Source organism: Anopheles merus, chromosome 3L, assembly GCF_017562075.2.
Source record: "Anopheles merus strain MAF chromosome 3L, AmerM5.1, whole genome shotgun sequence".
NCBI classification, from domain to species: domain Eukaryota; kingdom Metazoa; phylum Arthropoda; class Insecta; order Diptera; family Culicidae; genus Anopheles; species Anopheles merus.
In genome coordinates, this window is record NC_054085.1 from 12,519,516 (window position 1) to 12,546,221 (window position 26,706).

The window sequence follows — 26,706 nt, forward strand, 5'->3', positions numbered from 1 at the left end:
ATTACCTGTGTTTATCGTACCCATACCAAAGATAGGAATAAAACACATATTCTGTTTGTGCCGTACACCACCGTCTACTATGTTTCATTTGTGGGGACACAACATTTATTAATAATTTAATTTATTTATTTAGATATTCAATACCTAACTTATTCCCCTAACATCTGTCTTAATCCAGTGTCGCCAAAATTTGAAATTAATAAAATATTCTCTCAAAATAAGTTGGTCGTTAAATTAAAGTCAAAGTGATAAGACCATGTTTTGAATTGCCTTGTCATAGCTAGTAACGGCTCATTGTATCCATTTAAGGTATGCCTGCTCTCACCATCAAGCAAGTTATGAGAGCGAAGAGGTCTCCAAGGCACTTAAATGTTGCTCTTCTCGAAGAAACAACATCTAATTCGTTTTTTAGCAATATTTTAGCAACAAATACACACCTAGATCTCAAACAGCCTGATGACGATATAACACACTGCCTAATAACGAATAATTATACTTGATCGTTTTTCTAGTCTATGAAACGATATAATAAAAAAATATCTAGATCATTTTTAGACACCAATTACCAAACACCAAGTATGACTCTCTTCGTCCATAAGGTCTCCTATTGGGCACAGAAGTTCTCGATGAGACTACTGTACACACTGTTGTATATGCTGGAACTACCATCCACGGGGCCCTTAAATTGACGGGGCCCCCCGCGGCCGCTCAGTCCGCGTACCGTTAAATCCGCCACTGGCCTTACCTTTACTTCATATTACCACTATAAATAGACGGAGGTAATTTTGGATCCTAGCCCTGTACGAGCTAGCTCTTATTTTGTCTTAAAAGTCAAATAGTTCTCCAGACTTCAGAATATCCACCTGAGCTTAAAATATCAAACGGACAGGTGGTTTCGTCCTCCGTTTGAGGTCTAAGCTACTATAAGAATCTCAAGATGTTGTAATTAAAAGGAACGACTCCTAAATATACGAAAATACGATGAGATCTATAAAAATCTGGAAATAACTTCTAGATTATAGTTGTACTTGTTTCATGTTATTCTCATAAATAGATAAAAACAAATTCGTTCTATAATATCAACCTATAAACGGCAGCATTTGAATTTTACAAATTTAAAAAATTTTAATGAATCGAACTTTCAGAAACGTTTTTATTTCTGATCCTGATCGAACTTCCGCATAGTTTATTTTATGTTAATTGCTTCCATTGTCCAGATGTGTTTTTGTTAATAACAATCATGTCGAAAGTCTTGCAGAAGCATCGTACAGCTTTCGAACCCTTTCAACCACAAATATGCCCGAATAATTGAAGCATTACTCATCGCTTCTTGCCGCTTCAAACACCACACTAATGTAGTCATAAGCAAGAAACAAATCCTTCTTCTCTCTCTTCAATTCAACACTTCAATCACTGCCCCATCAAGCGGCAGCAGAACACCCCAACAACGACGGTGTTGTTGTCACAAAATTAATATTCATTGAAAGCATTTCCCTTTCGTGATGCACATTTGCGTTTCGTTTGCGCCATACGCCATCTCCCCTTTTCTCGTAGTAGTGCCTACATACGTATGCTAGCCGCAAACTTCAGCTCAGGAAGGGCTCATACGAAACATGTGTTAAACATGCCTATGAATGAGTGGCATTGTGTGAGAAGAGGTAAATTTATTCATAAAGCAACCAAGATAAAGCAGAATTATCGATAAAACGCCAAACGGGGCGGCGTTTTTGGGTGATAGGGTGGGATTGGGACGGCGGTGGTCTTCACAACCTTTCTTCCAACCGTTCTGGTGCATTTGCATTTTTCGTCCGAACGTTTTGCATTCTTCGCCTGGCTACTTACTGGTTTCTTTCTCACTTTTAGTCGTGTAACCATTAAAACCATCTTCCGTGCCCGAGACTGTTTCGATCGACCCGCACTGCAGTGAGTGCTGTTGCATATTGATGCGTCTACTTTCCTCTGTTCTCCTACGGCTCCTGCACACGGCAATATGCATCCTGTCCACATGTAAACGCTACCTCCCTCTCTCGTTACTTCATTATTTTGGGTGGCATTTAGCAGCGAAAAAACGCAACACCAACCCACCAACCAACCAACCAACCATCAATTGGCGCTATTTATTCTACGTTCGACAGCTTCATATTTGCCCCGCGGTTACATGAAATCGGCCGCTAGCCGGACGCACACAACCGCGCGTTGATTTATTGCAAACCATTTTGAAGCCTCCGGTCAACGTGACAGCAGGCAGGCTGCAGGGTAAAGGCAGCAGGCATGTGTGCAAATCGCGGTGCAAATTGATTGCTCAAAAATCTCAAAACGATCGAGCAAGCGGTTTCGGTTGCGAACGGTTTTGTTCAATCGCGGCACTGTTCACGCAGTAGCGGACGACGATCGTCGTCCAGCTTTTGCACAACAACAATGTTGCAGACGGTCATTTTTTGGTTCACAAAACGTGCGAAACTTTAACATATTTTTATGAGGCCTGCGGTCTGTCGACCGACAAACGAAACAGTTGCCCGCATGATGTATTGATCAACAATCGATCAAATCGGGTTGGGCTGTCGCTTAGGGGATGGCAGGGTGTGTGCTGTCGAATGGCACGTGAAGAAGTGTTGAGCGATCAGGGTAACAGGCTCACGATCAGGATAACAGGCATCGATGGTCTTTCTGTACGGTCAGGTAAGTTTATAATACAAGCGATGTTAAACGCATGACCTATTCACAGTATAAAATAGTAGACGAGACATATTATGCTGAAGGTGAATATCTTAGCAGTGCCTTTTTTGCATCTTGTTTTTTAATGAGTCTCATAGCCACATCATACTAGAATGTACCTTAAGATGTTCAAGGTTGTAAGAAGGATCTTTGTGGTCAGTTCACATCACATGCAAACATTTATTACAATACTTTGAATTACTCATGCAACTTCAATACTCTTTATCTCATACATGGATCGGAAGGATCATGCAGAAATTGCTAGTATCACCTTATTTCAATGTTATTCACCAATATCTTCAACTAGAGTTATCTTTATGCAATATTTAAATAGTATTACCTGTTTATAGTGCCATCCAGGACACTAGTGTATTATTCTTTCTAAAATGTTTAAGCAACTTATAAGTCCAAAGAATCTAAGATCTTCAGAAAATCGCATGTTTTACTAACTACGTCTACTAATTCAACTCGTTGAAAAAAAAAAAACAATCAACTCATGAGACCAGGAATTTTAGATCAACAAAAATAGCTTCAGACAAAGTTCGTCTTAAATCTACTAGTAAAAAAGATCATCTGAGGACCACGGCATTTTGCTTACTACGTCTACTGATCAACTAACTACCGATATGCTACTCATCAGTTCAGGGTTTTTAGATCTTCACAAGTAGATCATCTGGGAAGAAGATAATCTAAGAATCGCAATAACTTCATGTTGACTAAACGTCATACTTCAAATGTCTAAAACGTAAATGCTACTTTTCAAGCTACGGATTTGAGGTGACCTTGGAAGAAGCACTTCTGAGAACTGCTGTATCTACTACTAGCTATTGAAGTGAAAAGTTTACGTGCTACTCATCGGTTCAGGGATTTTGGATCATAACATCATCAATCAAGATCAATCATGATATTCAGATGTTGCAAATAATCCAACAAGAATTTGTTCATGAAATTACCGGACATATTGCCCTAATTCACTTTTTGTTGAATAGACTTGACGTAGCTGTTGTTCACTAAAATGTGTGTTACTCTTGGATAACTAGATCTCCGTACCACCTCATTTTGCTGGGCTATTGCCATCGATACGACGACACGAGGAAGTCAGCGGGCAACAACAAAATAATTGATTCGATTACCGCAAGTAAGTGTGAATAAATCAGATGCAAATTGCCACTAATTCTGTGAAATCAAGCGCACTACTCACCACACCACACCGTTCGCAACGCATCGACAAGCTGGCTGTAGCGTCCTCCACATCCCCCTCCTCGCACAGACCCGCGCAAAAGGAAAGGGGAAGAATGTCACCGGATTGTGGCAAGATTTATGATCACCGACACACTGGGAAGAGCGGAACGCTGGCTCGCTGTGTGTACTACACCTTTGCCCATCCAGAGTTGCGCACTTTGCACAACGCCTACGGTATATCAGGACCCTGCTACATGCACTTCTGCGAGTGAGTGAGTAAGACGTTGGAGCATTGCAAGTACGACAATCGCTGGGGCATATTGTTCCAGAACTCGTGAGCACGCCGAGGTCGCAAATAGCAAACAAGAGGCCAGAGGAAGGACGGAACACCATAAACAAACGGAGAACTGACACTGCACCACCATCACCCGGGACACCGGGTTCTATCTAGCCTGCTCTTCTGCTCTCACTCTCAATCCTCCGGGTCCCGCCCTGGCCGTGGTTTCCCTTTCGCGTGGTACGCTAATTAACGATGCCATTTGCGGGGCTATGAATCACTAACGAGAACCGGTTCGGGTCATTGTGGTACTGTCAGGCCACCAGAGACACTCCTCACCGGGAGGTTAAATCAATCCCGGCGCTGATGCTGGCGCGAGTAATGTAACAGAACACACCAGTCGGTTTGCGACGGAATGGGCAGTTTTTCATCTTCCCGCAAAACTGTGCTGTTATCTGTAGTTGGAGAGAAAATTGTGTTCCTGTGCCTGCTGATGGCCGTTCCCGTCCCCATCTTGGTAATCTTTCTAGTACCTTCCAAGATTGAGCGTACGGCTTGATGAGCGGCGACTGCGACTCTGGCGGGCTAATCCCAGAATTAATTATCTTGTACTTACGGCGAGCTAAATGTGCGTGCGTGGTGAATCGTTCTGTCCAGCCAGTGTGAGTGCGTTTTGTCATTAATTTTAATTTAAATTGTTTAACGTTTATAAGATAAACTTGTAATTAATTTTACAACACGCCTTGGACCAGAACTGCTTGAACTATTCATGGATTACACTCGAGCGCACCAGTTCTTGGTTTTTGTTTCATAAAACTTTAACGAAAAGATATGAAACGGTACACCATCATCCTGCAACTCAACACTATTTGCTCTCCCCCTGCACCTGACTGGCAAAGGCCTTGGATAGGACATAATCGAGGCCTATTACAAAATCATTACCCCGCTTTGCGTACATTACACGATGCGTCTTCACGTTTGCTTTTGTCGTCACACACGCTCACATTCGGCAGCATAACCTCGCGCATAACGAAGGGACGCCATTACACAGCGTGCGTACTCTACAAACAGTTCGATTCAATAAAGGGCTCCACTGCCCCTGCGCCAATGAACCAAACCGACCGTACTGCGTAAGGGATCTTGAAAGAACCTAGCCCCTCCGCGATCGCGCCAGACAGACGTTAACATGTTTCGTGATGCGTTTTATGGCGTTAGCTTGTTAGCGAGCAGTACGTGCGACTGTGGCGACACTTGGCCGCATGGCCACACTGGCAGCATTCATAATTTAACCATCATCAACGACCCCGTCCTATCAGTTCCGAGCCCGAGTTTGATGGATTTTACAATGCCGAGTAGGGGTGGTAGATCGTTCCGATCATGCAGCTTTTCGTTGCACGATCGAAATAATCATGCACAGCGACGACTCCATCACTCCACCAATTCGGAGTGTAATCGGAGATTTTTTGGACAAAGCTAATGAGCGATCGTAAATTGTGGCTACGGTTTTTCGGGGAGAAGCAACATATTTTAACGAGCTGTTTTTACGAGAAACGCGTGCGCCGCTAAAACCCGTAACGGTTGTCGGGATAATGTTTTCCGTTTTGGTCGGGCGGAGAGCGTTTGAACGATCTGGTGTGAAACGGGTTTGAATTATGATCAATTCTTCTACCTCTGCTGGTTATTGTATCCTTAATTATGTTTCTGTGTTGTGCAAGGGGAAAACATTTACGTTTTGGTTGAGCAACAGTTTTGACTGTAGCCAATCGCTTTTTTGGCATTTTAAGGATCGGTGTGATAGTTTTATTGTTTTGTTTGAAGTATGCTGATGTTGCTATGTCTGAAGTGCAACAAATAGGGAGATTGTTCAATAAATGTTCACCTATAAATACAACTAAGCATAATTGAATATGTCATACAGAGTTCTCTTGTACAAACTTATTTTTTCAAATAAACTAACATCCAGGATGGGCACGATATCGGAGCAATAACAGAAAAAGCATTCTAGACTGAAACTTAGCTCCAGAGTAAAGATAAATAGTGAGAATTGATCTAACAAATATCAGACCTGACACAAGTATTGCGAAAACGAAGGAAACATGAACGGAGAGACTATTCTCAGAGTGAGAAATAGCTGGATGGTGGCTCGAGATTAGAGACAGGGAAGGAGATTGGAACTATTACTAGGTGTCAACGAATTAACGACATTGGCATACAAATACAAATTGGCAGCCACTGGAACAGAACCTGCCGGAAAAGCTAGTAGTTTCGATTAAGAACTGAGGATCACATTTCAGTTGATTGTTGATAAAAATGATCGAACTCCAGAATTAAGAAAATGTACTATTATTAATCTACCCCGGTACTGATAGTCAGGATCTTGTAGTTGATTATAACGTAAAATAGAAGACGAAAGCAGAATTTAGGAGTTTTGAGACAACGTTTCATAAGCTAAGGATAGAACTAAGAAGAAATTTTCAACTGCGCAGTTTACGGAAGAAAACCATGGATCTATTACTACGATCGATCATGATATTCAAACAAAAAACATGCCCTCTATTATAGTCCCTCTTCAAGCCATACTGAACGCCATATTGTCTGCCATCATTGCTATCCTTTTATTACCTGCAAAAAACCAGCACAATTTTAGATTGTTATAAAAACAATATTTCAATAGAATGCATGACTGCATACACCTCAACCAATTTCAAATGGTTCGTTTAAGCTCTTGTTGATGCTGGTGGAAAAGCAAGTACAGCAAAAAAGGAAGACACCGTGTAGCAACACACAAAGCGAACAGCTATTTCGGGAGAGAATCTAATTAGGCGAACATGGTTTGCAATACCAAAAAACGAAACACCTCAAGTACCTAAACGTTTATTTCCGCCGGCGCTTCAGACGTGCGAATAGAGAACGTGCGATGCGCGGGGGCACGAAAAGAACGACTAGGATGTGTGTTTGTGTGTGTACAACAATAAAACCTGATACCATAAATCATTCGCCATTATGGCAGTTTGAATAGCCGGTAAGACCTAGACGCGCACAGCAACTGTGGCGGAAGGAGAAGAACCGGGCTCGCTGGATGTGTTGTGGAGCTGGGAGCGAAAAAAAATGAATTAAAAAACCCATGTTCTACCAAACTACCCCGCAGGTGAATCTGTGGTAGGCATAAGAATAGAACACGACTCGGGAACACAGCTTTTGCAAAGAGAGGGGAAGCGGCTTGACGCGCGAAGATGTGGGCCATGAAATGATGAGGAACTCATTCAGCAGACATGCGATTTCCTCATTTTATCACCACCTAATTGAATAGACACGATACAGTCGGTGCCTCCGGCTAGAACCGACCTCTCCTGCGCCTTGTACGGTAAAGCACGCCAACTAGCCGCTGATGGAGGAAATATGATGGCTTACGATCTGGGCATATATTAAAAAAGCGATCCCTCCCTAGGGGCGGTTGCGTATTGTGAGTGATCAGTATATCTGCAATAATAATGATGAAGTTATGTGACTGTACTCGTTGAATCATCATTAGCAGGCTGATTGTGCGTTATCTTGAGTTCAGTATCGCTAGATCGTGTATCCAGGTGCAGCGGAGTGAGGGACACAACAAAACCCCTGAAGTATTGCAATTTACAATGATCTTTAATCTGATTTCGTTGGCAAAATATGAACCGGATGAGCTAACGTTACGATCTGGCCCCCAAAAAAAGCGACTGAACCTGTGCCGGCTTCATTTCTGGACGATTTATCATTGGGGCCCTAACCCAGCGACGTAATAATCGTAATCGATTCAATCGAATCTTCGAAGACTCCATCACCTCCAAACCTTTCGCAACCATGTCCCGCTCACCTTAAGCTCCAGTAATTGTGGGCCTGCATCTTTGGTTCCCCCTATAATACATCCCCTAATATTTTGTGCGAGGATGCTATCTCGCTATCCACCATTACCATGACCTTCAACTTAGCCCGCAACGTTTCAGCGCTGAGCCCCAGAAGAACCACAAGAACAGCGCGCCCAGGTCGGTAAGCTCACGATAGAACACTCCCCCCCAAAGCAGATCTCTCCGGACAACGAGGAATGGTGGATGAAGGAAGCAACAAACAAAAACCGCACCAGAAACATATCTCTGCCAAAAAGCAGGCCTGCTCCACCAGCCTCAGAGAGGCTTTGAGGGGGAAGTTTGCGATCGACGCGCCGGTTCGGTCTGGGTTTGGGGCGATTGTTGTTGGTCTTCTTCGAAACAATTATCTTCATCTTGGCCGAAACTTGGCGAGGCACCTCTTGGGCCTGGTGTACACAGCCTCCGGTTGCAGATGGAACCGGTTCTGTGGCTTTTGTAATCACCTTCTCCGGGAGGGCTCCTCACGAGGTACACGTCAGGTTTGGCTCTGGTGTCGGTGATGGTGCGCTTCCTGGTTCTGCCGAAAGCCTGTGTGTTTGTTTGAAGTAGCAATCGAGAGGGTTGTTCTGGCCCTTTTCGAGACTCGATGGTCTAGACACTCTTGCACGAAACGTTCCTGCACTTGCGGTGCACAACCACCGAGCGGGTGTGGGTATCATTCAAACTCACACTGCGCACTCGCGACACACTGTACATACCAGTCGATGACAGCAGCAAATCTTAACTGCAACAAACAACAGAGACGTAGAGCACACAGCAGATCGTAAAGCAGATGCTACGAGACGGCTCTTGAAAAGCATCCACCGAGAGGCTCCAGCGTGCAGTAAACCTCAACCTCAACAAAGTCCGTCGCCGCTCCTCATCAGCCGCTCTCTTGACAGCGTGTGTGTGTGTGTGTTTGGAATAAATTTATGAAATGATACTGCGGCTGTGGCGATAAATAATGAACGATATTTATTCCAAACCAGCCGGTGTCGGTGTTCTGCGCCACGGACCTGCTACTTGCTTCTTCTCCCCTCCCATCGAGCGACACCGGTTGGCATATTGGACCCCAGGCTCCGGTTCGGCCAAATGCGGAAGAGTGTGTTAAGGTCAATCGTGTACTGTGGAGCGGACAGGGGGATAGGAGAACAAAAACACACGCGCACACTCGGCGGAGAGCCGTCCATTGAAGTGAGCGTGAAGCGTGCGGGACCAGGGCCTGTGAAATCACGGAAATCCCATGCGCTACGCTACTGGACACTGATCACAGAGAGCCAAGCGGCGAGACAACGCTTTTGTGGGACGGTTGTGAGACCCACCGGTAAACCGTTTGACGGTGGTTAGTGCCGTTTGTGCGTGAACGTCGTGTGCTGGTGGGTACGCGCGTGGGGGCACGCTTCTAAGATAAAAATAGTGTTACCCGCACAGTACAACGGTACGGTATACGACGTTTCAGGGACACGTTCTAATCCAGCCGCACATGAGATGAGGCCATCGAACTCCGCATTTTTTTTTTTGCAGGGCAGACTTTGATCAAACAGTTTTGACAGTCAATACAGATGGTTAACGGTGGTGGAGAGAAAAAAAGAAGAAGGAGCTAAGTCATTATTGAGTGAAGTTTGGAGAAGAATTGGATGAGTGGATGTATTTAAGCTGTATCTAAATCAAATGAAGTGGGTACTACTGGAGGTGATGTTCTATTATAATAGTTCTTTGATAATAATAAAGCCATTATTTGCAGTGCTACACGATTCTCCACTTGCTTGGGTTAAGCAATATGCGATTTTCTTTACGAGACAGTTCATTCACCAAATAAATACTTATTTGAGAATTTATTTGCCAAATGCAATATAAAGTGCCATTTTAATGACATCTTGAATCCATAAAAAGAAGAAAATTGATAAAATCACACAAAAAATTATCAAAAAACTACCCATACTATGTTGTTTCCAATCACGATACTCAACATCCCTGGAAATTCGAATTACACTGATGCCTTCGGAACTCGTTAACTTGGCAGTAAACTATACTTAAAAGTATGAACCTGAAACCTTTTATGAATACATAAAAAGAAGAAAATTGATAAAATCACACAAAAATTATCAAAAAACTACCCGTACTATGTTGTTTTCCAATAACGATACTCAACATCCCTGGACATTCGAATTACACTGATGCCTTCGGAACTCATTAACTTGGCAGTAAACTATACTTAACAGTATGAACCTGTTAATCGAGAAGACCTTAAAAAGGCCACTTGGTGTTAATTCATATAATCTATTTGCACATACATCGATGTTGTTCTGCTAGATATGCAAAAATCATACATGTATTTCTGAAAACAAAGGATAATCCATGGAGTCACAATAAACTGTGGTACAAGTTGTCTGAATTGCCCGACCTTTGGAATGTCCAACCAGCAGTTTCCTGGTGTTCAGATCACTATTTACGCAGGTTCAAGCAAGTTTAGTTGCGGTTCTTCAAAGAGTTGTTTTTTAGATCCAACTCCTGAGCCTTATAATAACAACACAACTGTTTCCAAAAATTTTGCAATGAAGGTCTATTGATTCCTCCGTTTTGTAGTCTATGATCAAGTCCTCAATGTAACAGATGTGCAAAATGATAGACAGTTTGTTTCGCTTTCTGATCGCTTTCATTCCAAAACCAATGAACTAGAAACGTTACAAAATCTCCACTCAATCTCCAGAATTTCTTAAATCAATACTCAGTGTTGTGTACTATAATTTCATAGTATTCCACCTCGTACTAATTAACATAAAATTTCCCAAAATGACATTGACCAATGGAGGGCTTATGATAACAGACGAAACCCTCCCTAACATTTGAAAACATACGATTGGAAAAGTAAATATTTCATAAAATGTAGCGAACATGTTGCAAAAAAGCTCTACAAAACTATTGTTATAACTTTGATTTAAAAATCACATGTTTTCCATCCAAACTACTGAACGGTACCAAAACAACAAAACACATTGAACACAACAACGTACACTACCTGCACTTCACTTCCTCATGACATCAACACCGCACACACAGAGTAAAGGGCGGTAGTATAAGGCGATAATTCTTATCATCCTTTTGCAGCGAGCCATAAAATACTGTTTACAAAACGGAAAGCAACCGTCCCGTACACTTCCTTGTTGAGTACGTGTTCTAAAAGCGGCAATCGCCGACACACATTGTACACACACACAAAGCCCGCTGGTCATTGCTTACTAAACCCATTTCGTAACAACAACGGACACGGTTAGCACCGTCACGGCTGGGCCCTTAAAATCGCAACACGCTAGTTTTGCGATTTGCGTTTTTCTTCCACCAGCAGTGGCGGAAGGTTTTTTTTCCTTCCTTTCATTCCTTTTCCAATACCCCGCCAACGCTAAACGCCACTGGAACTCAATTTCCTGCTGCAGCACAGCTACTTTCGCTTTCCTTTTGGTAGGGTTTTGTGTGCTGCGCGCGAAGTTGAATTTTCTTTTGCAATTGTACTACGATCGGAACGCTACCGGCTGCTACTGCTGCCTTTGTGTTGCAATTTGCGTGTCTTCCTAATTATAGCCTCGGTTGGCAAATGGATATGTTTTGCTTATAGTCGGGGTTTTTTTTTTGTTTCGCGTTTTCGGATGCGCAACTCTAACGCAACTCGCGAAACACCTTACAAATAGAACGAATAAATCCTCCATGACTCACACGTGTGCGGTGTCGTGGCCAAAAGGTGAGTAAACATCCCGAAACACTTCCCACCAAACCTAAAACCATCACCGCGCCATCCATGTAATGAATGGGAGTGTAATTTAAGCGTATCCCACTTCCCCATTCTCCACATCAGATGATGTCGTGGCGTTGATGAGAAGCTTAGCGCGCTTAGTAGCAACAGCAAGGAGAGTCATCGCAACACCATGAATTTTGATTGATTGGTTAATTGAGGCATTATTCATCACATGCACAGTTTGCACTATCGAGTAGTAGTAGCAATGTTCCCCAACACTTGCGGTGGTTGAAGCAATGCGGTGGAAACCAAAAACAGAGAGCTTCCATTTAATTAACTCTCCGTTTTAATATCTTTTCTTAACAAGGCCGGATGGGTTGGTATGAGTAATCATTTTCTATTTGATACATCTTTGTACATATTTTTACATTTTATCTTTTATTAAATTAAAGAATATTGTTTGCAACAAAGAATTATATGTTTTCAAAGTTTTTGTTAATTCTTAAAACATCATAAATAAACCCTTTTTCCCGTCCATTTTAGGAGATGCTAGGCAATTAAAGATGTTAAAATATGTGCATTCAATTATTCATGTTGTGACTAGAGCTAAAAAGGTTTGGAACCTAATCGTGGACATTCGCCTGTTAGGATATGATACATTAACATGCTTTTAGCTACCCATATAGCTTCCGGTATTTAATTAATTAGTCGATTAGCTTAAATTAATTAAGTAATAATCAGTAAATAAAACTGAAAATCCTACAGAATGCATGAGTTAGTCCAGCTAAACGTATTTTCATTTTTAATTGGTGTAGTCGTTAAGTACAAAATATTAACATAATATGGTGAGGACCAGTACTATGTACGTTAAAGTCAACGTTGGTCTTTTCTAAAGATTTTTTTTTACTATTTGTGATATGTTGCTAAGTAATGGTATAATAATTAGAAGGAACGGCCCAAACAGACAGCATTGCTTAAGAATAGGTTATAAAATTATAATTCCAGGCGCTACAATCCTTATTGGCTGGGAGACATTTCCTTCTCTGATCCATGTAAAGGCACTAGTATTGGGTTTAATATTTTTTTTTTGTTGAGATTCATTTTGATGTATCTTCAGTGATGAGTGATCTTCAAGGATTCATGAACCTCGAATGAATTTTGAATCTTCAACAAATCATGAATCTAAAAAAATCATAAATTGATTAAAATTCATATATCTCCAGGGATTCACGAATCGTTAGTGTTGTATATTTAGAGAATATTGAATATAGAGGATATTAAATTTGCGCGATCCCACCTAACATGCCCGCCGTGGGTTCAAGGCTCGCATGAACCGTCTCACCGGATCAAAACAAACTATCCGGCTGCGTAGTACTTGCCAAGAAGTCTCGAAAGCCTGTATAGGTTGGCAAAATCACGTAGGCTGTTACACCAAGAAGAAGAAGAATCAAAAGCACCAGCTTTATGAATCCATGGAGATTTATGAATTTCTTGAAATTAAAGAATCCCTAGAGATTCGTGAATCTTTCGAGATTCATGAATCTTTGAAGAGTCACGAATCTTTGGAAATTCATGAATCTTTGCAACCAATACTCAGACAGATTCATTGAATCATTTCTAAGATTCATTCAGATTCATGTTTCTGAATTAGATTTACGCCACACTAGAGGACACCTTATCCCGGGTGAATTGGTTTTCGGTTCGGTTTTGTCCAGCCCAGTCCATGATGATGTGGCCCTGATAAGCGTGACGAAGGTCTACATCAGTCGGTTTTAGAGGTTGTATAGTCCAGGTCAGTAGTTCTAATGGCATTGTGGGGATCTGTATCGTTTGGTTCTCAGGAATATCGTTGGATAGTCTTTTCCATCAGTAGTAGTCCTATTGATACGACGGATTTATAAAATCTTTATATTATAAGTTAAAGTATGTTATTGTAAGTAATCTAATAATGTATTTTAATTACAAGTTGAAGAATGTTATTATATTTACTACATTTTTATTAAACACTCCACATTTTATTTGCCATAATCTGTTAAAAAGAGAATAAAATTGAGTTTCCTAAAAAAACCAAACAACTTTCAGAAGGTTAAAACATGTCCAAAACCGACAACTCTTCGACTATTTACTCATCCGCCATATGATACATGTTGACATGTGAGGATGATGAATGGGGGACAACCGCAAGCAAAGAAAAAAAACAGATTTAACTACATCCAGTTCCACCACCTTCAACCACCCCCTCCCCGTTCACAGGTTTAAAGGCGTGACGAATTATTACATTACCGAGGGTAATGGAGATAACTACCAATCAAGCGAATCCATCCGAACGGGCGTATACTCTCCATACGTTGGGTTTTCCACCCCAAAATCTCACGCACGCAAGCTACCAAACTAGACTGCCTGAAAGCGCGATCGCCCCCCGCGAAAAGCGAAAAAAAGAGAACCAAAACCAACCGTGGCCAAACTGTGGTGGCTCGCGCGTCTAGTGTTACTACGGTGTGCAGTGTCCGTCACGGCTGGCCCGGATTACGCCATACACACACTCGGGCAGCTACCGCACACGCCGGTCCGTCTCTCCGGCAGCCCCAGCAGCGCAGGTCAGCGAGGTGGAAGTCGGTGCAATGTTTTCCACACAAGCTTTACCAGCTTTGGTCAAATATTTTACCCTCGCCTGCGTGCCTCTCTCTCTCTTTCCTTCTTCAATTTTCACTTTCGTTGCTTCAGCGTGCGCACACACACGCACGGGTCGAGGTACGTTGTAACGTTGGACCCTGATCGTGATGTGACGCAATGGATGCGGACTTTCGTGCAAACGGCCTTTTCCTCGGCCATTATTTCATCGCTCGACATGTAGCCGCTGCCACCGTTGGAGATCGGAATCGGAGCAAAAGCTAGAAGCCGTTTATACGCCTAGCCACGGTGTAGGTAAGGGGTGTCAGGGCATGCCGAATTGAAACGCAAAATCAACGGCTCAACCCTCGGTACGGTGGCTAAACAAGCGCACTGCGCTGGCCATTGTAGTTTACCTTTCACACCTTCCACCAATGTCCATGGTGAAGCTGGTGCGTCTTGGGAAGCTTTCTTCTGACCCTGGTAAGGAGCAGGCTGCACACACAGACACACATTGCACAACTTGGTTTCGAATGCAAACGAGAAAAAGGCGACGAATGCTCATTAAATCACACCGTTGCGGAGAAAACTTAAGCGCCCCAGTCTTGCCGATTATCTTTACATCTAAAGTCGCATCTTGTGCATAAAAAAAACTCAGTGTCTTTGCATTTTCATAGCACAGGAAAAGCGTTTTTAACAAGTACGGTTAAAAGGCAGTCCAAATGGCATTAAATCTCATCATTATGCAAGTCCTCTGCTGCATTTGTCTGTCGCGATCACAATGTAAAACCCCATTTTTCTAATGCTTACTTATGAGTGAATTTAAATGTACTACTTACGGTGCTGTTTCCCAAAGAAAACTTCCTAGTAGTTTACGGTCATTCATCGTACCGAATGCAACGCATTTCCCCCCGTGCACGAACTGCACTACTGCCGCACTATGGAGAATTTAAAAATGCATCTTTCCTGCAAACGGAAAGCAAAGCGAGAGAACAACAACAAAAGATCATGTAAAACAATGGAAATACTACAAACACTACGCTATCCGAACAAACTCACCGGTCAGACCCCCCTGGCCTGGGACGGATGGTTACGAAAAGGTCATAAAAAGCGCCACCAGTGCCTGACCAAAAAAAGACAAGCACACAGACACACATTCAAGTTAAATACTCACTGAAATGGGAAGAGGTGAAAGTGAAAGCCCAGCAAAGAGCGCCAGCAACTGCGGTTTTGTGGTCACGCTCTAATTATTGACGGCGCAGACATTTGCCAAAACAAAAAAAACGCACCCAGACGAGCAGAGAGACGGGTGTTATAAATATCATTTATTTATTGTCTGCATGGGAATCGAATAGGTGAATAGGTAATGGGAGGGGGAAAGGACAGTTTTACTGCAAAATCGGTCGTTTTCGCGTATTTTTTTAAAAGCGAGCGGGAGCTTTTCACGATGAAAATTATGTTAAATGGAACAGGTGGACCTTCTGTTAGAGTGATAAGGAGTGTTAGAATAGCATAAGGAGAAAATCTCAGAAAAATGGAATAAGATGCCTAACTCATGGTGCTACAAGTGTTATCTCTCTTCGTTGTAATAAAAGAATTTTAATGGATATCAATGGAACGTCTTCGTAACATCACTAACTCTTATCTTTGAAGCAAGAGGGAAGACATTTTTGAAGATTTGTAGATTTTAACACATATCGATTGTGCTAAAATCATCTATGTCCTAAAAGCCACCCATCTTCGTTGTTTTGATCCTCTCCAGCTTCTTCTTGAATTCTGCAAAATATTCATTATCTGTTGATGTGTCTAAATAACACATCATGAATTGTTTTTAGGCCCTGGTTTAGTATTAGTTGACATCACTAAATAATTAACACACACGAAACAAGTAGAATGTTATATATTTTAATCAATAAATAAATGGTCCTTCGGACCGGATTTAGATCTTTTCGTATCTTCCGCGTCATGGAAAAAATAGTAAGAAAATAAAAGTAAACAAAACAAAAGAATGTAGAGGTATTAAGAGTATAGCAAAGTGCAGAATGATTGTGTTTTAAAGCCGTCTAATGAATAATTTGCTTTGAGATGATATCACCATCATATCAGTATTTGTCTTCATAGATACATTTATCGTCTGTTTAGATCTGATTGGCCTGTGTTTGCAGGGCACTTTGTAAAACTTACATCAATTAATCCTTTTCTACGTTCTTTAAAAAATTCATTCGTTCTGTCCTTCGCCATGGTCGGTATTCTTTCGCCAGTTATTTGAACAAATTTATCTCCTGCCTGCCCCGTCCCAACCCATAGCCAAATAGTATCACAAAACCTCCCGAAACGCACAAATCTAAATATAAGAAAAAACACACCTAACCAAACAGAGCCAACTCTTCTTGGGCTCGCGTTCTTGTCCCGCGACAACACTGCTGTGCAACCATATGTGTCCAGCGGGCACACCAAATAGCCCATTTTCTGTTGACGACGCACTTCCTGTCCGAGAGAGGCTTACCCACTGGATGACCCGACTTTTTTTTAATATATATTGCGTACGTCGTTTGTCGATATGATACGGCCGGAGCTTTATTAACACGGCACTATATTATGCATTCGTTGCGGTAAATACTGGCCTTAATGTTTGCACAATTTGCGTCCCAGGATTCCAATATCTTCGACCGGTGCCGGTACGGTCGGGCGATGGGTTTTTCCTTCCCTCTCTAGCTCGGTTCGTCAACAACCTTCGCTTCAACACAAACCGCTGGAGAAGAGACCCTGAGAGCCTAACCAAACTCAACCCGATAAACGACCCGATCCGCGTCTCATCACCTTCTTCTCGATCGGTTTCGGAGGAGGTGGGGAGGGGGGGGGAGCTGTGTTTGAACAGGTTTAACGCTTTTTTCCCTTTTTTTTCGCACAACCCAGCAGAAACGAAACACAACCGTCAACTTGTCCAAACACGACGCTACCCAGCGAAAAGGCCCCCGGCGACCTTTCGAACGGCCCGAAGGAACGAAGGAACCCGGGCTCTGGAACGGTGGAACGGCGGCGTGTATCGAATCGGCTAGATAGCGGAGCAAGGCCCCCCGAAATGTGAGCTCTAGAGCTCACACCACTCGGCCCCATACGAGGCTGCCACGCGCGTATGACACCCAAATCTAATGTTCGAGGTCAGTCCTGAACGCGGTTTCTAACAGCTTGGATAGGCTATTTTCTGTGTTGCCATCCGATGTCCCGCGTGTACACGTGCGTCGCACTTTGACGCACTGTAAGCGAAGAACGGGCGGCCGACGATTAGTATTGTTTCGTTTGGCCGGTTTGCCGTTGTGCCACGCATCTTTCAGCGCATATGTGGCCGATCTTTACTGCCGATCATCATTATTCATGTGACGCGCGAGTCGCCTTGACTCCACACAGTCAAAGGGAGGGGGCCAGCAGAACGGACTGGCCAACACAGGCGGCGTGCTGGATCCTCCACGACCGTGTTTGTTTTGTTTTACGTACGTAGCAATGATCTCAGACAGACTCCAGTGGGGGGGGGGGGGGGGGGGGGAGTGGAGTAAGGAGTGAGCGAAGGTAAAATCATTAATGGTAAAACATACAGGGAGGCTCTCCTTGTAAATTATCACTTATACATTCAGAACGGGCATCTTCGTACCCATTGCGCCTTGTCGCTTTGTGTGTCTCTGTGTGCGTACCGGTTGGAATTAATTCGCGCCTAGCTGGAGATCCGGTCGATCCAGACCCCCCCCCCCTCTCCCCCAAGGAGTTCTAATCTAAACGCAGCTGGAAACACTCGCGCGTTTGAAGTTTGACGCGATGTTTGTCCGCTCACGTATTCAGCATTATTCATTCCCATGCAGGCTGGTTGCCGGCGATTTCTGTTACCGTTTCGGCACAGCACATGAATGGGGATGATTTACACTGAACATCTCCAATTCTAGAATTCGAGTTCTGCTCGATTCCGTTCGAATATGGATTAGGGGGTGTTCGTTTTGCTTTCCCCTGTCCGGTTGCGCCGGACTGGATTAAACTGTCATCCGGTGTGATCAGGATGGAGCCATACTGACTGGCAGAGCTAAAGGTAGTTAAACTTTTGTAATCTCTCTTTGTTTTGCGTACGTAGTAGCTGTAATTTAACCAAATGTCAAATCCGTTGAGAGTGAGAGTCATCAATTAAGCTTACTTAAGTGCTAAGAAAGAGGTCTTACCTAAGCCGTTGAACATTGCTAGGTGTGATAGTCTACTCTATCTCTCAAAATCACTCCAACAGCCCGACATATTGGGCTTAAATTACCTAATATTTATCTCAAATTTGAAGATAAATATTAAGGGTTATTTATGGGTAATTCAACGGTATATTAATATTGACCAATGTATTAATGAATTAGAGCAGTAGGGAGGCATCCTATTCCTTCATCTTTTCAATAGATTGTTCTATCAAATTTAAGAATGTTGCACATCCAGAATTCCGTAACAATTTTAGTTTACTTCATCTTTTTCATTTCTCAAAATTGTTACTTTCAGAAAACGTCAATACAATTAATTTGTTTGTTTCCTCATCGATTTTCTTTTCCAGAACCAACAATGTCTTCTGGAGGCAAAAATTTCTGAATTCACTCAGTCATAATTATTTGGCGAAGCACTGATCCAGCAAGGCATAAGACATAATAATATGCTTATAGACCTTGGTGTTAATTAGTTTAGCAGAAGAAAAAAACATTTTAGAACATATTACAGTGTAGAATGCATCGCACGAAGCATTTCAGAATTCCAGAGTAAACTTTTAATCATCATCGTTGACAAGATGCAGTTAATGAACACATCAAATATCTTTAAAAAATACATTTAGCATGCGATTTTTTACATACGCAACATACACACGCCACATCAATTAACAGACAGCCACCAAAATCACCGGAAATAACAATGCTAATGAAGTAAAACATTAAACATAGGCGCCTCACCAAAAAACACGTCCTGTTGCGAAGAAGTCGATGCAACAGCAAAACCAGTGTAACAACCACAACAAAAACCTCCCCTCCTCCTGAAACATATAACCCCAATCCGTTAAACGCCTCGACGGCAGAGCCCTAATTGTGGATAATTAAAATCTATAACGTACAAGGCACCGTAAAATGGTCAACAACGGCCGAACATCGACCGAACGCAAATCCACCACAAAGATGTTTGCGCTAAGAGGGGAAAGGCAAAACAGACGAAGAGCTCGACTGAAAGAATCAATGTTGAAAATAATAATAAAAAAGACGACAACCAGACATTCGCGAAACCCAGCCAGAACTGCCAGATCGAATAGCCAGCGGGGACAGTTACAGTTAGCGCTATTATTGTTTCATATTTTTAAATTAGTCTAAATTGGTCCGAAGAAGCAAACAAATAAAGCACGGTTCCTCTTCGGGGGACCTGACGGGCTAATTTAGTCGTTCCGTGAGCGTGTGGTGTGTTGTGTCGGCTCTGGGGAGCTCTTGGAGAGCTTGGAGAGGGGAGACATGATCTATCACTCCCCTCGAGTGAGCTGCACGTTTTCTGCACAATGCACAATGGTGAGGCCGAGCGCAGAACCGAATGTGGATCACCCGGTTGACTTTGATTACCCCCGACCGACCACAACGCATATCGTTCATGTGACCCGCGGGAGCCGACACACACGTCGGGTAAGAGGAGACACCCCGTTTAGTAGCGCTGCGTCTCTGGAGTTGGAGTTTTACTCTACTCCGAGTCGACCACCATAAGGTTCAAGAGGAGTTTACGACTCCATGGGGTGGATCTTTTGCAAAACGGTCGTCGTAAACGATGGTGGTACGAATTTAAAATAAATTGATCTTTATTTAACACCAGTCCAGTCCGCCCCGACTGGCCGGGTGGCGTAGCGGAGTTGCGTGACGCATCTCTTGCGCACGGCAGAACCTCGCACTCTGAAGCTGCAATCATTTATCATAGCGTGGAAAATAGCGATAGCACGTTGTTCTTCGGCAGGCGCGCTCTGTTTATAAGGGTTATATGCTTGATTAATTCGTCAATTGAACATCACAGAACACGGGACGGGATTCGCTTATGTTTGATGGTCTCTTGCCAATCTGTCTTATCTACTTCCTCAAGTTGTAACATGGAAAGGAACACTGGCAACATAAGAAGAAGAATCATATTTTGTTTTTTGTTTGTCCTCTTTTGGACGATTTCAGAACGCTCAAAAAGAGGCTCCCAGACACATTGGACAAAACCCTCATCATTGGACACAATCATTCCACAGCACAGGATGTATGCTGTTTGGCTTTATTTCGCTGCTGATGCCGCCCTTTACAAGGATGATGGTGGTGGTTGCGAAATGATGATTATGTGTTTCTTTTGTGTGCTGTTGCAACAAAGATTCGGCAAAGCCTTGATTAATCATAATTATTGATGTATGCTTTCATTTCAGAGATATGCATTCTGAGGGCTTTTTATATGCGAAATTTAACCATCAAAAATCATGTTGGTTCAAGGTCGCATTTTTCGAAGTTATATTGAAGTGAGAATGGATTTATATGTTTGATTTCTAAGTTTTATTTGTTCATAACTACAACTGCCATTCAAGTCTCCTAATGCATTCTTGTATATTATTTTAAAAAAATCTGATAACATAAAGCCCATACGAACGCTAGAAACTGAAACTACAACAGAAATACACTGTATATTTCTCCAACAAGACGAAATAACCTTTTTGCGTATTGTTCCTATACCTAAACTAACAAAAATATTACCAAATGCTTCTCAGCACGGCGTCGGACATTTATGGTAATACTTCTACACACAAACACTGCGAAGAAACATTTGCTCAAACAGAACCTTTCAAACGTGCGAAGCATTAGATGTGCGTTGCAAAGACGGAAGACTCGTTAGGAAGTCTCTTCCTCTGCTGTTTATTTTCAGGAGAACTGCTTTTACCCAACCCATAAATACACATTTTTTAGCGTTCTCGCGCATACATACACACAACAACGTATATTGGGTAGAATAACCAAACGACCAAGAAAACAACCCATCGACACGAAACCTTTCCAGCCACCAATAGGGGGAACATAAAACAACGCTCTCCTGCCGCGTCACAAGCGATGGTAAGACTGTTTTTTTTTCTTCTTTTCCTTGAAAAGAAAATGAGTGAGCGAAAAAAAACCTGTACGACATAAATGCGACAAACGAGACGCGTTCTTCGACGGCTTATTTCATGAATGACGGACTCAAACAGAAGTCGCCGTTGACAGGCATAACCCGACCCGATCTGAAGACAACGTTTGCCGCCAGATCGACAAAAAGAGGCCCCCATCAGTAGAAGATCACTGCCAAGAGGATGTCAAGAAAACCTTTTTTCATGTGAGTTGTATCTTTTCGTTTCTTGTCGTAATAGATTTGCTACTGAGTGCTGGAAAATCCACTTTTCCACATGAGAGATACACCAATTTGCGTTGTTAATAAGGCAGAGTGTAAAATGTGGAACAGGAATTATTATCGTTAATCGAAACGGAAAACATTATTGCAACAACTTAACAAGACTCATTCGACGCATCCCCATTGAACAGAGAATTAAATTTTCCATAAAATTCTTTTTTGATTTTGCAAAAAAAAAACATGAATCCCTATCCCTAATGAAATCATATCCCAAGACAATGGCGCCGACATAAACAATAGATCACACACACAAGCCTCCACAACGATAACAATCGACAACATTCACAAAAAACATACACAACCTCACAATTCACACCATCCACCGATCGAACATTCAGATGCTATAAAATATCGCGGGCTCAACCGGGATTTGAACCCGGGACCTCTCGCACCCAAAGCGAGAATCATACCCCTAGACCATTGAGCCGACATAAACAATAGATCACACACACAAACCTGCACAACGATACCAATCGACAATATTCACAATAAAGATACACAACCTCACAATTGACACCATTCACCGATCGAACATTCAGATGCTATAAAATATCGCGGGCTCAACCGGGATTTGAACCCGGGACCTCTCGCACCCGAAGCGAAAATCATACCCCTAGACCATTGAGCCGACATAAACAATAGATCACACACACAAACCTGCACAACGATAACAATCGACAACATTCACAATAAAGATACACAACCTCACAATTCACACCATCCACCAATCAAACATTCAGATGCTATGAAATATCGCGGGCTCAACCGGGATTTGAACCCGGGACCTCTCGCACCCGAAGCGAGAATCATACCCCTAGACCATTGAGCCGACATAAACAATAGATCACGCACACAAACCTGCACAACGATAACAATCGACAACATTCACAATAAAGATACACAACCTCACAATTCACACCATCCACCGATCGAACATTTAGATGCCATAAAATATCGCGGGCTCAACCGGGATTTGAACCCGGGACCTCTCGCACCCAAAGCGAGAATCATACCCCTAGACCATTGAGCCGACATAAACAATAGATCACACACACAAACCTCCACAACGATAACAATCGACAATATTCACAATAAAGATACACAACCTCACAATTCACACCATCCACCAATCAAACATTCAGATGCTATAAAATATCGCGGGCTCAACCGGGATTTGAACCCGGGACCTCTCGCACCCGAAGCGAAAATCATACCCCTAGACCATTGAGCCGACATAAATAATAGATCACACACACAAACCTCCACAACGATAACAATCGACAACATTCACAATAAAGATACACAACCTCACAATTGACACCATCCACCGATCGAACATTTAGATGCCATAAAATATCGCGGGCTCAACCGGGATTTGAACCCGGGACCTCTCGCACCCAAAGCGAGAATCATACCCCTAGACCATTGAGCCGACATAAACAATAGATCACACACACAAACCACCACAACGATAAAAATCGACAATATTCACAATAAAGATACACAACCTCACAATTGACACCATCCACCGATCGAACATTCAGATGCTATAAAATATCGCGGGCTCAACCGGGATTTGAACCCGGGACCTCTCGCACCCGAAGCGAAAATCATACCCCTAGACCATTGAGCCGACATAAACAATAGATCACACACACAAACCTGCACAACGATAACAATCGACAACATTCACAATAAAGATACACAACCTCACAATTCACACCATCCACCGATCGAACATTCAGATGCTATAAAATATCGCGGGCTCAACCGGGATTTGAACCCGGGACCTCTCGCACCCAAAGCGAGAATCATACCCCTAGACCATTGAGCCGACATAAACAATAGATCACACACACAAGCCTCCACAACGATAACAATCGACAACATTCACAATAAAGATACACAACCTCACAATTGACACCATCCACCGATCGAACATTCAGATGCTATAAAATATCGCGGGCTCAACCGGGATTTGAACCCGGGACCTCTCGCACCCAAAGCGAGAATCATACCCCTAGACCATTGAGCCGACATAAACAATAGATCACACACACAAACCTCCACAACGATAACAATCGACAACATTCACAATAAAGATACACAACCTCACAATTGACACCATCCACCGATCGCACATTCAGATGCCATAAAATATCGCGGGCTCAACCGGGATTTGAACCCGGGACCTCTCGCACCCGAAGCGAAAATCATACCCCTAGACCATTGAGCCGACATAAACAATAGATCACACACACAAACCTCCACAACGATAACAATCGACAACATTCACAATAAAGATACACAACCTCACAATTGACACCATCCACCGATCGAACATTCAGATGCTATAAAATATCGCGGGCTCAACCGGGATTTGAACCCACGACCTCTCGCACCCGAAGCGAAAATCATACCCCTAGACCATTGAGCCGACATAAACAATAGATCACACACACAAACCTCCACAACAATACCAATCGACAACATTCACAATAAAGATACACAACCTCACAATTCACACCATCCACCGATCGAACATTCAGATGCTATAAAATATCGCGGGCTCAACCGGGATTTGAACCCGGGACCTCTCGCACCCTAAGCGAAAATCATACCCCTAGACCACTGAGCCGACATAAACAATAGATCACGCACACAAGCCTCTACAACGATAACAATCGACAACATTCACAATAAAGATACACAACCTCACAATTCACACCATCCACCGACCGAACATTCAGATGCTATAAAATATCGCGGGCTCAACCGGGATTTGAACCCGGGACCTCTCGCACCCGAAGCGAAAATCATACCCCTAGACCATTGAGCCGACATAAACAATAGATCACACACACAAACCTGCACAACAATACCAATCGACAATATTCACAATAAAGATACACAACCTCACAATTCACACCATCCACCGATCGAACATTCAGATGCTATAAAATATCGCGGGCTCAACCGGGATTTGAACCCGCGACCTCTCGCACTCAAAGCGAAAATCATACCCCTAGACCAGCTGTGTCAAACTCATTTCATTAGAGGGCCGCAAGTACAGATTTTCAGTGATTCGCGGGCCGCAAATGTGAGAATAAAAACTATACCTCAATATTTATATAAAATACTGTTTAAAATCATTATTGTTAAACAAATTGACTTTTTGTACTCCTCGCTTCAAATCTGGAATAGTTTCCTATTTACAAATTTGCTGTGTTATTTTTCATTGTGCACTTTTTTATTTCGAAAAATAGTTTAATGTACTTTTAAAGTCACATGCATTTTTATCCTTATTATTAAAATACGACATTTTTCATTAGTCGCGTTCTAACACGGTAGTTCTGTTAGAAAAAATCGTCCAACCACACTTTTTCACTAAGGTATCTTTTTCGCGAGGCGAATCATTTTCAAGCCATCCAAGCTATCCATCGCTGGATGAATAACAAATATATTTGCCTGCAATTTTTTGACAGATCAAGAGAAAAATTGTAATAAAACGTGTTTAAACATAATTTTTGCTAATTTCCAAGTTCCAAGAACCCGTATTTTACAAATAATTTTTTTAAATTACGATAATTTTATCTGACAAAGATTCGTTTTTTGACACTTGAAGGGAGATGATTCGCGAATTGAGGTAGTGGACTGTGTGAGCTAATCTATGGAAATAAGCTATACATCGCAGGACTTCGGCATTTCGATTATTTTAATCCTTAATCTAAATACTCATGGCTTAAGCGTAATCATATCATTTTGGTTTTGATTTTTGGGGAGGTTGGAAAGTACATTAATTCGTTTTGTAGAATGTGGGGTACACATAATTCCAACTTGGCTACAATCATTTTTATTAACATTTATGGTGGCATGATTATGAATAAAACAGAAGTGGCTTTAATCGAACATCAAAAATGTAACATTCTAAGGTCGGAGCCGTGCAAATTCGTTCGAAAAAGAATTTCGGAGCCCAATGAATCCTTAACTCGGCACTCGGGGGCATAATTGGTAAAAATTCGGGTAATTGGGGCATGGTCAAATTCGGTAGGACCGACCAGATCCATTTCTCACTGTAGATTAGCCGCTCCGTGCGACAACCGATGACTCCAATGGTTCCGAATGGCATTAAACGGCTCTATAAGCTTCGGTCGGCACCGAACGGAACTGTTGGTTTGATTTGGACGGATCAGGAGTCAGAACAGCTAAGATCAAAAATGACGATTCTGACAATCTAGCACTAGTTGTTGCGAAGATTCCAAGTGTGTGTATGAAAGTAATTCATTCCTTTTTCGTTTGTAGAAGGTTGACGCCAATCTATTTTTCCATATTTTTCCATAGAATGTGCAATCGAGTGTACACAACATTGTGCTAATATTCAGAATTTCATCGAAACATAATGAGTTTGCATTCAAATCAATTTTTCTTAAGGGTTCCAATTGTTCTGTACGATTGTGCAGCATAAGTTTATGAGATGTTATGGTTACATTCATGTTAGATTCGAAAAATATACCATCAAAATGATTGTTCTTCTCTGGAAAATTTTATACAATTAGACAAATAGTAATAACAGTTTTTTTGGTTTGCAGTGCATTTAGCAATTCTCAAAATATTCTCGCGGGCCGCATTCAGCATTGACGAGGGCCGCATGCGGCCCGCGGGCCACCAGTTTGACATACCTGCCCTAGACCATTGAGCCGACATAAACAATAGATCACACACACAAACCTGCACAACGATATCAATCGACAACATTCACAATAAAGATACACAACCTCACAATTGACACCATCCACCGATCGAACATTCAGATGCTATAAAATATCGCGGGCTCAACCGGGATTTGAACCCACGACCTCTCGCACCCGAAGCGA

At 42.4% G+C, this 26,706-nt stretch overlaps 12 non-coding genes across 12 annotated transcripts; all 12 read right to left on the reverse strand.

Annotated features, from left to right (window-relative positions):
- Nucleotides 1–22,187: 22,187 nt before the first annotated feature.
- Nucleotides 22,188–22,259, reverse strand: Trnap-ugg. The gene has a single exon. It is a non-coding gene; the product is annotated as a tRNA-Pro (tRNA).
- Nucleotides 22,260–22,388: 129 nt separating this feature from the next.
- On the reverse strand, nt 22,389–22,460 carry Trnap-cgg. The gene has a single exon. It is a non-coding gene; the product is annotated as a tRNA-Pro (tRNA).
- Nucleotides 22,461–22,589: 129 nt separating this feature from the next.
- Trnap-cgg lies at nt 22,590–22,661 on the reverse strand. Its single transcript has one exon. It is a non-coding gene; the product is annotated as a tRNA-Pro (tRNA).
- Nucleotides 22,662–22,790: 129 nt separating this feature from the next.
- Trnap-ugg lies at nt 22,791–22,862 on the reverse strand. The gene has a single exon. It is a non-coding gene; the product is annotated as a tRNA-Pro (tRNA).
- A 129-nt stretch (nt 22,863–22,991) lies between these two features.
- Trnap-cgg lies at nt 22,992–23,063 on the reverse strand. Its single transcript has one exon. It is a non-coding gene; the product is annotated as a tRNA-Pro (tRNA).
- Nucleotides 23,064–23,192: 129 nt separating this feature from the next.
- On the reverse strand, nt 23,193–23,264 carry Trnap-ugg. The gene has a single exon. It is a non-coding gene; the product is annotated as a tRNA-Pro (tRNA).
- A 129-nt stretch (nt 23,265–23,393) lies between these two features.
- Trnap-cgg lies at nt 23,394–23,465 on the reverse strand. The gene has a single exon. It is a non-coding gene; the product is annotated as a tRNA-Pro (tRNA).
- Nucleotides 23,466–23,594: 129 nt separating this feature from the next.
- Trnap-ugg lies at nt 23,595–23,666 on the reverse strand. The gene has a single exon. It is a non-coding gene; the product is annotated as a tRNA-Pro (tRNA).
- A 129-nt stretch (nt 23,667–23,795) lies between these two features.
- On the reverse strand, nt 23,796–23,867 carry Trnap-ugg. Its single transcript has one exon. It is a non-coding gene; the product is annotated as a tRNA-Pro (tRNA).
- A 129-nt stretch (nt 23,868–23,996) lies between these two features.
- Trnap-cgg lies at nt 23,997–24,068 on the reverse strand. The gene has a single exon. It is a non-coding gene; the product is annotated as a tRNA-Pro (tRNA).
- A 330-nt stretch (nt 24,069–24,398) lies between these two features.
- Nucleotides 24,399–24,470, reverse strand: Trnap-agg. The gene has a single exon. It is a non-coding gene; the product is annotated as a tRNA-Pro (tRNA).
- A 129-nt stretch (nt 24,471–24,599) lies between these two features.
- Trnap-cgg lies at nt 24,600–24,671 on the reverse strand. The gene has a single exon. It is a non-coding gene; the product is annotated as a tRNA-Pro (tRNA).
- Nucleotides 24,672–26,706: the final 2,035 nt, after the last annotated feature.